The sequence below is a fragment of the Mixophyes fleayi genome, chromosome 2, assembly GCF_038048845.1.
Source record: "Mixophyes fleayi isolate aMixFle1 chromosome 2, aMixFle1.hap1, whole genome shotgun sequence".
In the NCBI taxonomy this organism is placed as follows: Eukaryota; Metazoa; Chordata; class Amphibia; order Anura; family Limnodynastidae; genus Mixophyes; species Mixophyes fleayi.
In genome coordinates this window covers 328,087,898-328,101,334 of record NC_134403.1, presented here as the reverse complement: position 1 = coordinate 328,101,334, position 13,437 = coordinate 328,087,898, and the positions used below count along the sequence as shown (strand labels likewise).

General features: G+C 42.1%; 1 long non-coding RNA gene across 1 annotated transcript; it reads right to left on the bottom strand.

The window, feature by feature from the left end:
* Positions 1-5,600: 5,600 nt before the first annotated feature.
* Positions 5,601-8,805, bottom strand: LOC142140461 (uncharacterized). The gene is made up of 2 exons (XR_012688494.1): positions 8,629-8,805; positions 5,601-5,875 (listed from the first exon to the last, which is right to left on the bottom strand). It is a non-coding gene; the product is annotated as an uncharacterized LOC142140461 (long non-coding RNA).
* Between the last annotated feature and the right edge of the window lie 4,632 nt (positions 8,806-13,437).

Genomic DNA, 13,437 nt, shown 5'->3' with positions numbered 1-13,437 from the left:
CGGGCGTCCCGTCCGTCGCTATGACAACCAGGACGTCCTGGTTGCCTGGGTGTCTTCGTCCTGGTTGCCTGGGCAACAGCCAGGATGCTGGAGATCTCCTGCCCTCGCGCCCGGCCAGCTGTCGAACAGCTGGGTGCGTGCGCGCAGGCCTGTGCAGGGCCAGCCACTCAGGGCTGTGAGTTAATTAGGCAGCTGCACTCTCTCTCCTCATTGGTTGGCAGGGCCATGTATTAATTAGGGTACTCCTGTTTATATCGCACTGGTTGCCGTAACACTCACTGGCTAGAGGGAAGATGGACACGGTGGCTGGACTAATGCATGTATCCAGGCTGAATATATATATATATATATATATATATATATATATATATATAGATAGATATATTTTTTGTAGAAATCATCAAATAAAGCTCCTTGCTCCAAGCTTCTTAATCAGTAGCTGTTTTATTTGCAGCATAAGACAGCACATCACAAACATAAAGAATCCATGGCTTCCTAACAAGCCATGTCCACAACCCCTCACTATTGTCCGGCCACTTGTGTCAGCATCAGAATGCCCGCCCACCTGTGTATGTGCTCCTTTCTCTAGGTACCAGCAGGATCATTAACCCTGGCTGTACCTTTCCCTGCTGGATAGGGCCTATTGTGGTTACCTTTTCCACATACCCTTTCCCTTAGCTTTGCCATACTTGGTGAAGTGAAACCTTTTCCTGCCAAAAATTTCCTTTTTGGCCACTCTGGGGAGTGCATCTCTCCGTCACAAGGCATCAGCATTATTATGCAGAGCCCCTGACCTATGTTCCAGTGTGTGCAACACAAGACTTGAAGGAAGAAGGAATTTAATCCAGATCAAAGATGGAGATGAGTGGAAAACCTCATGCAATACTCAATCTGGACTCTATGAATGTCTTGTTATGCCCTTTGGTCTTTGCTATGCTAAAGCATTGTTCCAAGAATTAATGTGTTTTGAGATTTCCTAGGCAAATTTGTCATTGTGTAATATAATAATTTATTCTCCATCTCTTGAATTACATCAGTTTCATGTGCAAAAATGTCCAAATTAGAAAAATGCGAATTTGAAGTTTCTAAGGTTACCTTCCTTGGATACATTATCTCCTGTGAAGGATTTTCTATGGATCCCAGTAAATTCCATGCCATCCTAGATTGGGTTCAACCCACCAACCTTAAAGCCATCTAAAGATTCCTAGGTTTTGCCAACTACAATCACTGCCCTGACCAAAAAGGGGGCTGACACAGCGATTTGTTCACCTCAAGACCTGGAAGCTTTTACTGTCTTGAAACGAGCATTTAACTCTGCTCCAGTTCTTCACCATCCTAATTGGAATTACCTTTTATTTTCGAGGTAGATGCTTCTTTGGGCTTCTGAGTACCTGTGAGACCATTGCTCTCTATGAGAAGGGCAGTTTACTATAGATGAAGAACTGTTTCTGCTCTGTTCTAAAAGTTTTTCTCGGTTTCCAGTGGGAGCCGTTACAGCTAGAATGGATTACTGTGTCACATGGCACCTCGCTGTGGTATAGATGAAGAGTAAAGTACTGGTAAGTACTCACAGGGAGGAAATAGCTTTTTTCCCGCCTGGCAGCTGTTGTACAAATGCAGGGTCCAAGACACACGCAGCTGTAGAAGTCTTTTTTAAATCATTTCTTAAAATAGTGGATATTGGGCAATGAATAAAGGACTCCCAGGTACCTCATTGTATAACAGCTCAACGGTGAGTATTCCATGCTAGATGAGTATAAGGTTTGGGTGCAGCTTCTTAACTCTCTGGCACAGAGTTTCTCAACTTTTTTCCTATCACATATCCCCTAATGTCTGCAAAAAGCCTTCTAAGGTCTTGAGGTTTGTATCCAAGTAACCTCTTTGTGTGGGATCCAGGTGCAGCTCAGTCCATGTTTAGTTCAACAGAACACACATGAGGTTGTGTGTGTATGAGTCCTAAGGTTAAATACACCTTCAGATTTTGTATACAGTTTACTCTTTACTAATATGATAAACTTGAGCAGGGCCGGACTGGCCATCTGGCACTTCTGGCAAATGCCAGAAGGGCCGATGGTTAATTGGGCCGATCCAGCCGGCAGCAGCATCCCCCTGCACACTGCTCGGCGGATGGAGTTTCAGTGACATACGGCCATGTGATTTTAATCACATGGGACAGCACCTGTCACGTTGTAACGCGTCCCATGTGATTACTTGCATCGGCCGCACATCACTAAACTCTGTCTGCCGAGCAGCGCGCAGGGAGGTAAGTGTGTGGCCGGTCATGTTCATATAGAGTGAACGAGTGGCCATGTTCATATAGTGTGTGTGTGTGTGTGTGTTTGGCCATGTTCAAATAGTTTGTGTGTGTGTATGTCTGTGTTTGGCCATGTTCATATAGTGTGCGTGTGTGCGCACAGTATTTTTATATAGTGTGCGTGGGTGTGTGTGCGCGCAGTATTTTAATGTAGTGTGTGTGTGCGTGTGCAGTATTTTAATATAGCGTGCCTACGTGCAGTATTTTAATATAGCGTGCGTGTGTGTGCGTGCGCAATATTTTAATATAATATGTGAGGGAAGGGAGGATCTTAATATAGTGTGGTAGGTAGGCTATTTAATGGTGGAGTGTAGGTGGGGGGTAATTATTTAAGGTGAGGTGAAGGAACCTTTAATTTAGTGCTGGGTTGTTTAGGGCTATCAATTCAATATGGGGCTGTTTTTGGGGCTATTTATTAAATGTGAATATGAATTATTTATTGCCGGGGATAGTTGTGTAAAATGGCTACATTTATTAAACCTTAATGCTATTTAGTTTATTACTATGACTGTTTGGAGGGAGGGAAATATGTTTTGAGTAAATGGGTATACTGATAATTTAATGTCGGGGCTGGTTGGAGGGAAATAGGTCTACTTATTAAATTGGAATATTATTATTGTGGGGACCAGAGGGAGGCCTAATTATAAAACGTGAGTGCTATTGTTTTAACACCAGGGCTGGTTGGAGTTTTCTAAATCTCATGTACTGATTTTTTATCAAAATAGGGCAGTGTTTCCCAAACCCAGTCCTCAGGGCTCCCTAACAGTGCAGGTTTTCTGGATCACATTTGACATAATTAGGACCACCTTTGGATCTGTTACAATGTGTCAGTCAGTAATGAATACACCTGTGCTCCAGCAAGGAGATATGGAAAACCTGCACTGTTGGGGAGCCCTGAGGACTGGGTTTGGGAAACCGTGAAATAGGGCATCCAATATTCCAGGATCAAGACAAGAAGGAACTGAGCTAAAGAAACCAGCTGCTACAAGTGGTGAAAGTGAAAGATAGAGGAGGACAGTCTGCCAACTGTCCTGAATCTGGTGGGGCAGTCTTGAATTTGGGTGACTGTCTCACTTAGGATTTGGTCCGACTGCAAAGACAGTTGGGAGGTATGTCCTGCTTCACAACGTACTGCTTGTGAAGGCAGAGCTGTGTGCTTCTAACAGTAATGAACACAGTATTGCCTGTGCGTTTGTCTAAAATGATAACATGTTGCATAATAGGGGCCCTGCTGTCTTACATACCCTGGGCCCCCTGAGCCTTAATCCACCTCTGGTTAGGGGAAGGCAACTGATAGCTGCTCCCAGTTCCCGGACAGGACACAGACTGCAGAGCAAGCCGAGGAGCTCTAACTATCACAAGATTTGGTAATCTCGGGCCTGATTCATTAAGGATCTTAACTTGAGAAACTTCTTATTTCAGTCTCCTGGACAAAACCATGTTACAATGCAAGGGGTGCAAATTAGAATTCTGTTTTGCACATAAGTTAAATACTGACTGTTTTTTCATGTAGCACACAAATATCAATTTTAAATTTCAGTGTACAAATAAGCTATCAAGTATTTGTGTGCTACATGAAAAAACATTCAGTATTTAACTTATGTGCAAAACAGAATTCTAATTTGCACCCCTTCCATTGTAACATGATTTTGTCCAGGAGACTGAAATAAGACGTTTCTCAAGTTAAGATCCTTAATGAATCAGGCCTCTCGTGAGACAAAGAGCTTCCCTGGTCAGTCTACTGAAAGTTCCCACCATTATGGATGTCAGCAGCACCAGAAGCATAGATAAAAACAGTGGGCTGGGGGTGTCATAATGTGCCTGGGGGGGTGGCAAAATGTGGCTGGGAGGGCGTGATAAATGTAATGTTTTATTATAATGTATGTATGTATGTATCAATGCCCCATGTTGGCCACACCCACAACACAATGTGGTCACTCCCTTTTCTGGCGCAGACGCTGCACAGCGGCACACAGTTTCTTTCCTGCTGGAATTAAGGTGGGCCTGTGTACTTTAAATGCCAGGACTGATTTTTAGTCCGGCCCTGAACTTGAGTTACATTTACATTGACTCTGTAAATTTACCTCAGGTCGATAAAATCTGCTCTAGCGCTACATATCAGGTTTATATAGTTTTGTTGTGTACAAATTGTTTGTGAAAAGATTGTTTGTTTAAAATTCATATAATCATTATGTGTGCAGGAAGCTTTGCTTGGGATTTTAGTCTGTACGGACAATTCCACTCAAACAAGCAAGCTGTGGGCCCCAGTGCCGAGAGGTAGGGAGGAGGGAACCGGGGTGCATCTGCCATGCAGCGGGCCCCATTATCTCCATGGGCCCCAGTGCACAGCACCTGCTGCACCAATGGTAGTTCCGCCACTGCTTCCACTGCTCATGTGTAACCTTAACTCACCTATGCTTAGCTCTCCAAACCATTGGGTGCCTCAACACATTTTCTTAGCTGAAAGAGAAGTATCCAGCTAAAAAACAGAACCAGCAGGTCATGTTTTCAGAATTTATATCTGTATAAACAGGTGGAATAATTACTAACCTAGAAAAATTGATTAAATCACATGTGCATGAGTAAAGAAATCCTGAAAACATGAACTGTTATTATTAGCTCCTGAGGACTGAGTTTGAGCACCTCTGGCCTCTTTGATCTGAAAGACAACCTGCAAAGTTATTCACTGCAATATACTTATTAATGATGCATAAAAAAAAATGTGTATAAACTGTAGACAATATTTACAAAACATTCAGAAACTCTATTTGCAGTGGTGGGTGGTGAACAAAGCGAATGTTCCCCTGGCACAGGAAAAGCACCCGCATGTACAAGCCCTTTAAATTCTCCTGTTGCCTAGATACAATGGATGTCAATTACAAAGCTTAAAACACCTCCGCTGTGAAAATACATATAGCTGCATCTGTATGGAGAAACTGCACTGTTGCCTAGAGAGCACACAAGTATTCAGAGTGGAGGCTGCATGGAACATAGACTGAAAACAGTATGACATGCTGCACACATATCTGCTGTGAGCTCACATTGCATGCTTATGCGTCTTGTCTGTACTTTTTCATAGGGATTTAATAAACAATGTTTGCAGTTCTGGTTAAGCTGTGTCAAACCAGCGCAGCTCAGAGCAAATGCAAATGTACCATTGGTGAAGAGAAAGATCTAATTTTAACAAGCCTTTTGTTAATGTGTTTTATACAGTCTTGGATACTTCCCTTTGCATAACTTTGCAGAATTACACATGTCTTGTAAAAATACAACACAATACAAGAGCTAGTGTGACATCTTTAATATGACTAAACCCTCTTCTCAGCGGTTCCAGTCCAGGATGGATAAGCCCTCTGACTGGAGACCTAAGAGGTTTGAAAAGCCGCACTATCACTCTTGGCTTGTGTCCACCTTCGCATGTTGGCGCAAGCTGTTAGGAGCACAGTGGTTGTCGAATGTTTTCTTGTTGTGCTCCTGTGGATCTGACACTAAGATCTTGGGAGTGTCGTAGTCATTTTCATCCTCATCTGGATGTTCTATTATTGTCTCAAGTCTAGGTGTCTACGAAAAAAGTAGTATAAACGAAATTAAATGGAATTAAAAAGTCTTTGATAGCAAAAAATTTATGAAAAATTAAACAAAAATAATTAAAAACTAGCACATCATCAATTCTACATTATTGATGGACTGTATCATTAACCAAATAAGTCCATATTGAAGATTTGTTTATGGTGTAAGATTGTAGTTGTGGACAGCACCTTTCATTAAGGTGTGTATCCAATATATATATTTATATATATTTTTTAAATTCCAACATTCATCCATGAATACTTATGCCATTATAAGAATTATTAATAATATTAATATTATTATTATTATTATCATCATCATTAACTCTCCCTGTCAATCATTCATTCACCATCTTACTTCATTAACCCCCTTTCTTCATTGTCATCATCATTCTCCAACCCTCTCTCATCCTCATACATCAGTTCCCCTCTGAGTGCTCCCATCCATTCCCAGCCCTGCACCAACTGCTGCTTGTTTAGAGAGTAACTGACCAGTTCTGCTCTAACACAGTTTAAGTTGGTGCCAGCATGTCCATGTGCACAGCATTCTGGTGTGCCTATCAGATGCCGGTGTTGGCAGTCAGAGTAGAAGGCTCATTACAAAGCTCTATGCTCCGCGGTTCAGTTTATTTAACCAAAACAAAAAAAAAGTCTAGGAGAAGGCTGCAGGCCCAACATTGTAATGTGCCCACCCTGTGTGCACTCCTATGTATACAATGTGCAATACATACAATAATATATATTTTAGTGGACATTTGCAAAGCTATGCCACAACACATCCTGAGTGCAATATTAAAAATGTGGGATGATGTTCTTTACTGTAGGTAACTCTACTTTGCACTCTCATCTCACCCCAATAGCAGATATAGGGGCATATTTAACAAATCACGGTAGTGCACTATTGTGCACTTACCGTGGAATTAAAGTCCCGATGTGCCCTCTGCAAATTTATTAAAGGTGCATCGCAGCAGATATCATGGATATCTGCTGCTTTGCACTCCTGATCGTTTTTGCGAGCAGTCACCATTCAACAGTATGGTGACTGCTCTGGCCGCAATCTAACAAGTCCCGGGAACTTGTCTTGATAATGTACGCCAGCTGAAGCTGGCGTACATTATCAGAATTGAGGAAATCCACTGCTGTCAGCTCTGCTCCGAAGAGCAGAGCTGGACAGTGCATGTGTGGAGGGATCACATGATCCCTCCCTGTCACTCAGCGCGCGAGACAGAGTGGGGACTTTGTGCGCATGTGTACTGCACATGCGCAATTGAAGGAAGAAGAGGAACGAAGAGGAGATCCCGAGACAGCGCATCCAAAGTGGGAGGTAAGTGTGATTTTTTCTATCACAGAAACAGCAGTTTTTCGGAACTGCTGTTTCTGTGTTCCCTTTTTAATAAATTTGAGAAATAGTTCAATCCTTATCCTTGCGATAAGGATTGATAACTATTTCTCACTTTTGCCGATTAATGATAAATGTGCCCCTTAGTGTTCACTTAACCTGCGGGGTCCGCACATTGTCACTTTAAATGAACATGTATCTAGGTCGCACTGTTCACTGACGTCCAAGTGAAGTCCCGGAGAGCTCTGTCTTCATAATTACTTGCTGTCAGCATCATCCAGGCATCGGAACTCTGCACCTTCGCTTTTTAGGCAAGTCTGATTATATTGACATTGTTTTATTTTCAAATGGATCCTTCTTTGTAGATATGCTGGTTGTCGGCGTTGTAGTTATCATGAAACCGATTACCACCGACCCAGATAGCCCTCTTGCATTGAATGCTACTCTCATAAGTGGTGGGGCATGTGTAAATATATTGTTTTATCACATTACAAGTAATAGTAATCTGATGACCTCGTACATGTAAAATCAAGTGCTGAAAGTATGTATCAAACAAGCCTGCGCTCTCTGAAATGACATGTGTGTACTTAGCTTTACTTTGTGTCACTTATTAATATTGCCTGCAGTGTTCTTTAACACTCTGTACAATATAATAGATGTTTATGGGAGTGCTCGTGAAGGGCATAGTACATGATGCAGAAGGGAAGCTTTGCCAATAATCTTTATATGTTCTGTTAAATGCAAGTATAGTACAAGGTCTTGTCTACGCATTTAACAGATGTAACTGGCCTCATGTAGATTTGGACACATTTGAGTACAAAATATACATGTAAAATAGTGCCACAAAAATGGTGTACGTGATTATGTTGAGTTCCACGTATCTTAAAATATTTGCAATTCAGCAGAGTGTGTTAGAATGTGTCTGCACCAGTGGTGGAAGTGGGTGGGTACACTGAGAAGTCAGCCTCATCAGCACAGTTCTTTGCTGCAGAGGTCATGCAAGAGATACACCTCCTGACAGGCATATGTATGGATGTGTTCACCTCTGATTGAGTCCCAATTATGTTACATGCCCCCTACACTTGTCCCACTTGCCTCCCCTGTTCCATCTCTCTAAGTGTATGGAGTAGTAAGTGTGAGATATGACCGAATCTGGATATGGACATTGATGGTGCATATACTTAGCATGGAAATGAGCAAATTACACAAAATAAATAGACGCCCGTCCGGCTGTGCATGAGGCCCTTAGTGTTTCCCCTCTTAATTGAATGAAACCGCTATATAGCCAAAAAAGGATCTGATTTGCATCTTTAATGTCAATACATAAACCTCAACGATATCGAGTCAGGCAAATTGCAATGAAGTTTACCACATTTTAGTAACTTATTTTGTTCTTTAATACTCACCATGGAAACTTTCCTCCTGATCCTGTATGGAGAGTCTCTGATTCGGCGCAGCTCATTTTCCCGGGAATTTGGCTGAAAGTTTTGCATATTTTTGGCAAATCCGTTGAGCAAGCTGATATGATTATGACTTTAGTGGTGTGGTGAGATTTCTGCTCTTATTATGAAGCTGCTGCAGAAACTCTCAGTCCTGTATTATGATGTCATAGTGAAGCCACTAGTGGTACGCTGGGTCACTGCCAGAAGCCCATAGACCCATCAGCAAAGTGCAGAAAACTCTTCACCGCTGTACTGAACTTTATATACTTACATGTAGTAATGTTTTGTTCTGGCTTTACCTTCTTCTACCTTTTTATTATTTATTACCAGTTATTTATATAGCTCCATCATATTATGCAGCACATCATGGAGTATATAAAATCATTCACATCAGACCCAGCCACCCTGAAACTAGCCAATTAACCTACCACTATGTTTTTTGACTTAATAAACTACAAGAGAATAAATGCCTCAACAAATATATGTTAGAAACAAATTGAGTACATGCCAATTGCATTTGATCGACACGTTAAGGCATTTGCCTATTGTCCCTTTTTTTAAGGACAAAGGTCATATAGGTCAAAGGAGAAGACACGCCCACTTTCGTGACGTCACAGGATATCCGGTCCATGCGTTCCACTGTGGAACGCACGCCAGGCTCTCCATCATCATACTGCAGCATCGCTAGGGACACAGTCAATATCGGTTCCCGTGAGCTCCACCGCTAGCCTTCCTGTTTTCATCCTGTCTACCATAGTGATATTTGCCGCATGACCGCAGCACACATCAGGTATCTGGACAGTTTTTGTATCCCAATTTGGGATTATTGCTGTTTGCTTTATTAGGTCATTTTTTTAGTCATTTTTCATCAGGACTTTCATGAGTGCTTCTATTTGGACTGCATTTTTGCATTTTCCGGATTTTTTCACTTTTATTTTAATTTTAGTTTATTTTATTTTATTTTTTATATTTTTTTATTTTTAATTTTATTTTTATTTTATTTTAATCTTATTGTTATTTCTATTTTCATTTCATGTATGTACTCATGTATCAAAATCCAATTATCGTTGGAAATACTCATTCCCCCTTTTTTCTGGAATTGTTTATTTATGCTAATTAAATTCACTGTTTTTACCATTCTGCACTATTTCATGTTAACTATCTAATTCTACAAATAGTTTCCATTTATATTATAGGTATGTTCTATGCAATTTGAGCGCATTAATTTATTATACATTGCTTGGTACACAGGAAGGGATTCCTGAATTATTGCTGCTCTTGCCGTTTGGAGTTGAGCGCAGGTCCTTTTTTGATTTCAAAGGAGAAGACAGCAGTAACAAGGATTAAGTAACAAGGATTATTCATGAAAAGACCACAGGCAAAAACATATGTGTGCAAAGCCTTAGGACACATACATGTTTCCTCTCCCACCTCTCAGTCTCTTCTGTCCATCTCTGCCAGTCGCTATGTTTGCTCCCCATGGCCTATAGAATTTAATTTAACTTCTCAGCCAATCCATCCTCCCTCTCCTATTCTGCCAATGTCTGCTACCTCACTACCACACTGATTTCCTCTTTCACTCCAACCTCCACGTCTTCACCCGGGCTGCTCCTCATCTGTGTAATGATCTCCCACACCCTATCAGGGTAGCCTCTACTCTATGCGGCTCCAAGTGTGCCTGTAAAACATTCTTTATTCAACACATCAGCCCTCCACCTAACTCCTTTGTCTCTGCTATCTCTTCCACTCGGGACCACCCTTTTTGTGTCTTCCCTTTCCCTATAGGATGTAAGCTTTTCCTTGTGTTCCTCTTATACTATTACATCTCTACCTCTAGTTCTGCTTCCCTAGCCCTGTTTTCTTGAGCTGAGGCTTACTTCACATTGGACTTTACCATCACTCTCACTCACTGGGCCTGATTCATTAAGGATCTTAAATTAAGATGTTTCTTATTTAAGTCTCCTGGACAAAACCATGTTATAATGCAAGGGGTGCAAATTAGTTTTCTGTTTTGCACATAAGTTAAATACTGACTGTTTTTTCATGTAGCACACAAATACTTGATAGATTATTTGTACACTGAAATTTAAAGTTGATATTTGTGTGCTACATGAAAAAACAGTCAGTATTTAACTTACCGTATTTGCCGGCGTATAAGACGACTGGGCGTATAAGACGACCCCCAACATTTCCACTCAAAATTATAGAGTTTGTTATATACTCGCCGTATAAGACTACCCCCTCTTCCGCACACCTTCCACACACACACTGTATTAAATCACTGGCCCCCACACACGCTGTATTAAATCACTGGCCCCCACACACGCTGTATTAAATCACTGGCCCCCACACACACTGCATGAAGTCACTGGCCCCCACACACACACTGCATGAAGTCACTGGCCCCCACACACACACTGCATTAAGTCACTGGCCCCCACACACACACTGCATGAAGTCACTGGCCCCCACACACACACTGCATTAAATCACTGGCCCCCACACACACTGCATTAAGTCACTGGCCCCCACACACACACTGCATTAAGTCACTGGCCCCCACACACACACTGCATGAAGTCACTGGCCCCCACACACACTGCATTAAGTCACTGGCCCCCACACACACACTGCATGAAGTCACTGGCCCCCACACACACACACACACACACTCATATATGCTGATCACACCTTCTGCATTGACATGACATAACATAAAACAAACATAACATAACACATACTAATAACACTTACCTTCTTCTGCTGTCACTCTCCTCTGTCCCCCTCCTGTCACTCTCATCTGTCCCTCTCTCCCTCTCTCACTTTGCCCCCTCTGCCGCGCCCCAGCCATAAAAAAAAAGAAAAACAGAAACACTTACCAATCCGCGCGGCGCCGGGACCCAGCATCCTCCTCTCTCACGCAGCCTGTCACTGATGACAGGCTGCGTGAGAGAGGAGGATGCTGGGTCCCGGTGCCACGCGATTGGTAAGTGTTTCTGTTTTTTTTTTTTATGGCTGGCCCGCGGCACCCCTGAGACCCCTGAGTTTGGCACCCGGCGTATAAGACGACCACCCCACTTGGAGGCATGTTTTTCAGGTCCAAAAAGTCGTCTTATACGCCGGCAAATACGGTATGTGCAAAACAGAAAACTAATTTGCACCCCTTGCATTGCATCATGGTTTTGTCCAGGAGACTTAAATAAGAAACTTCTTAATTTAAGAACCTTAATGAATCAGGCCCACTCTCCATAAATAACTTGATCTGCATTACAAAGTTATCTGTGTGTAAACTCTTAATTAGATGTCTGGTCTTTGTATAATTATGTTTAGTTTAATAATGTCTATTGTATACTACTGTAAATTTCATGGACCTTCTTTGGTGCCTTATAAAAAAGTTAATAATAATCCTTTGTTCCTTTGACCAAGTGATTAAAGCTTACAAGATAATCCATGCCTTGGCTATATTACATTGAGAGCAGAGTCCTGATTTAACACTCTGTTAACTACTCAGCAGTCCTGATGCAAAGTAGGCAGCCAGGAAGGATTCAGCAAGAGCAACCAGCAAATAGGTGCTGCAGTAGCTACATATTGCCCAAGAAGCATGAGTAATTCTAGGAGTCTGTGAAGGAGTCACTACCCTCCTACAACTGGGTACATCATGCTGGGGTGCAGTTAGCACTCAGTCTGTGAGTAGCAGGATTGGTCCACTGACACCAATAGCAGCAGACAGTGATAACTAGTAGCTGTAAACCAGTGATACCTTGTAAAGCATGGTAGAGCAGGGTGGCAGAGTAATTCCATACTGTCACACTCTGTACAATCAAGTATCAGGACGCTGTTTTGCTGAACGCCACGCCCTGCTTGTAATTGATATACAATGCTAAGAACCTACTACTGACCTCTAAACAATACAGTGCATTCTAGTAATCTCTAAAATACCAGAAACATTCCATTGACCAACATACAATACTTTGCCCCCTCCACACTTTTATCTTCCTTACCCTTTCCTTTGTCCCCAATCATCCAACGTTTACATCATGTCTGTCGGTGTTCTTGTTTCTTCCATGTGACCCTGCTTCACTCTCAGGGCTACTGTGCTCCCAGACTACCCCACTTGTCTATCTATTTGTACCCTTCACCATGTCTGTCCATTCTACAGTCTATCCCATGTCTTATCTGTCACTTTGCTGCAACTTTCATGTCTCCTTGTACTCCCTGGTTTTTTTATTTTCCTTCTGCAGGTCACTGGTTATGTCTGTCTGTGCCTTTGTGTTTCACATGGCTTATCTGACATTTTTGCCTCATATTTTGTGTTTATCCTCTGCCTACACCCTTCTTTTCCATATAGCTGTTACTCCCTTCTTTAGTTCGGCCAATTAACTTTTCTCTCCCTTTTGTGTTTTCTGTCCACGCTCACCAGTTACCTAACTAGTGCCCTCTGCAATGTTTCTGAGCTGTGTTCGTACTGCGGAGTCTCAGCGATTATGACAATTTGCTCTCTGTAGAACTTACCTTATGGTAACAAATTTTGTAAGAGAAGTTATGCTGCAGCACATTTTTATAAGAGCCCCGGACTGTTGAAAGAACAATGTGGAACTCTATAACAAACAGTTTGCAAGGATCCCAGTGACCAATGGACCAGAAGAGCAGGCATCCTGCATTCTGCAAGCATCATTTTGCTAAGCCTAAATAATCTGTATTGCCTTGACTGTGGTATACTAAGCAGTGTGCTTTGTTTTGGGATTGCTGGTACATTGCCTTTAAGTATTGTAT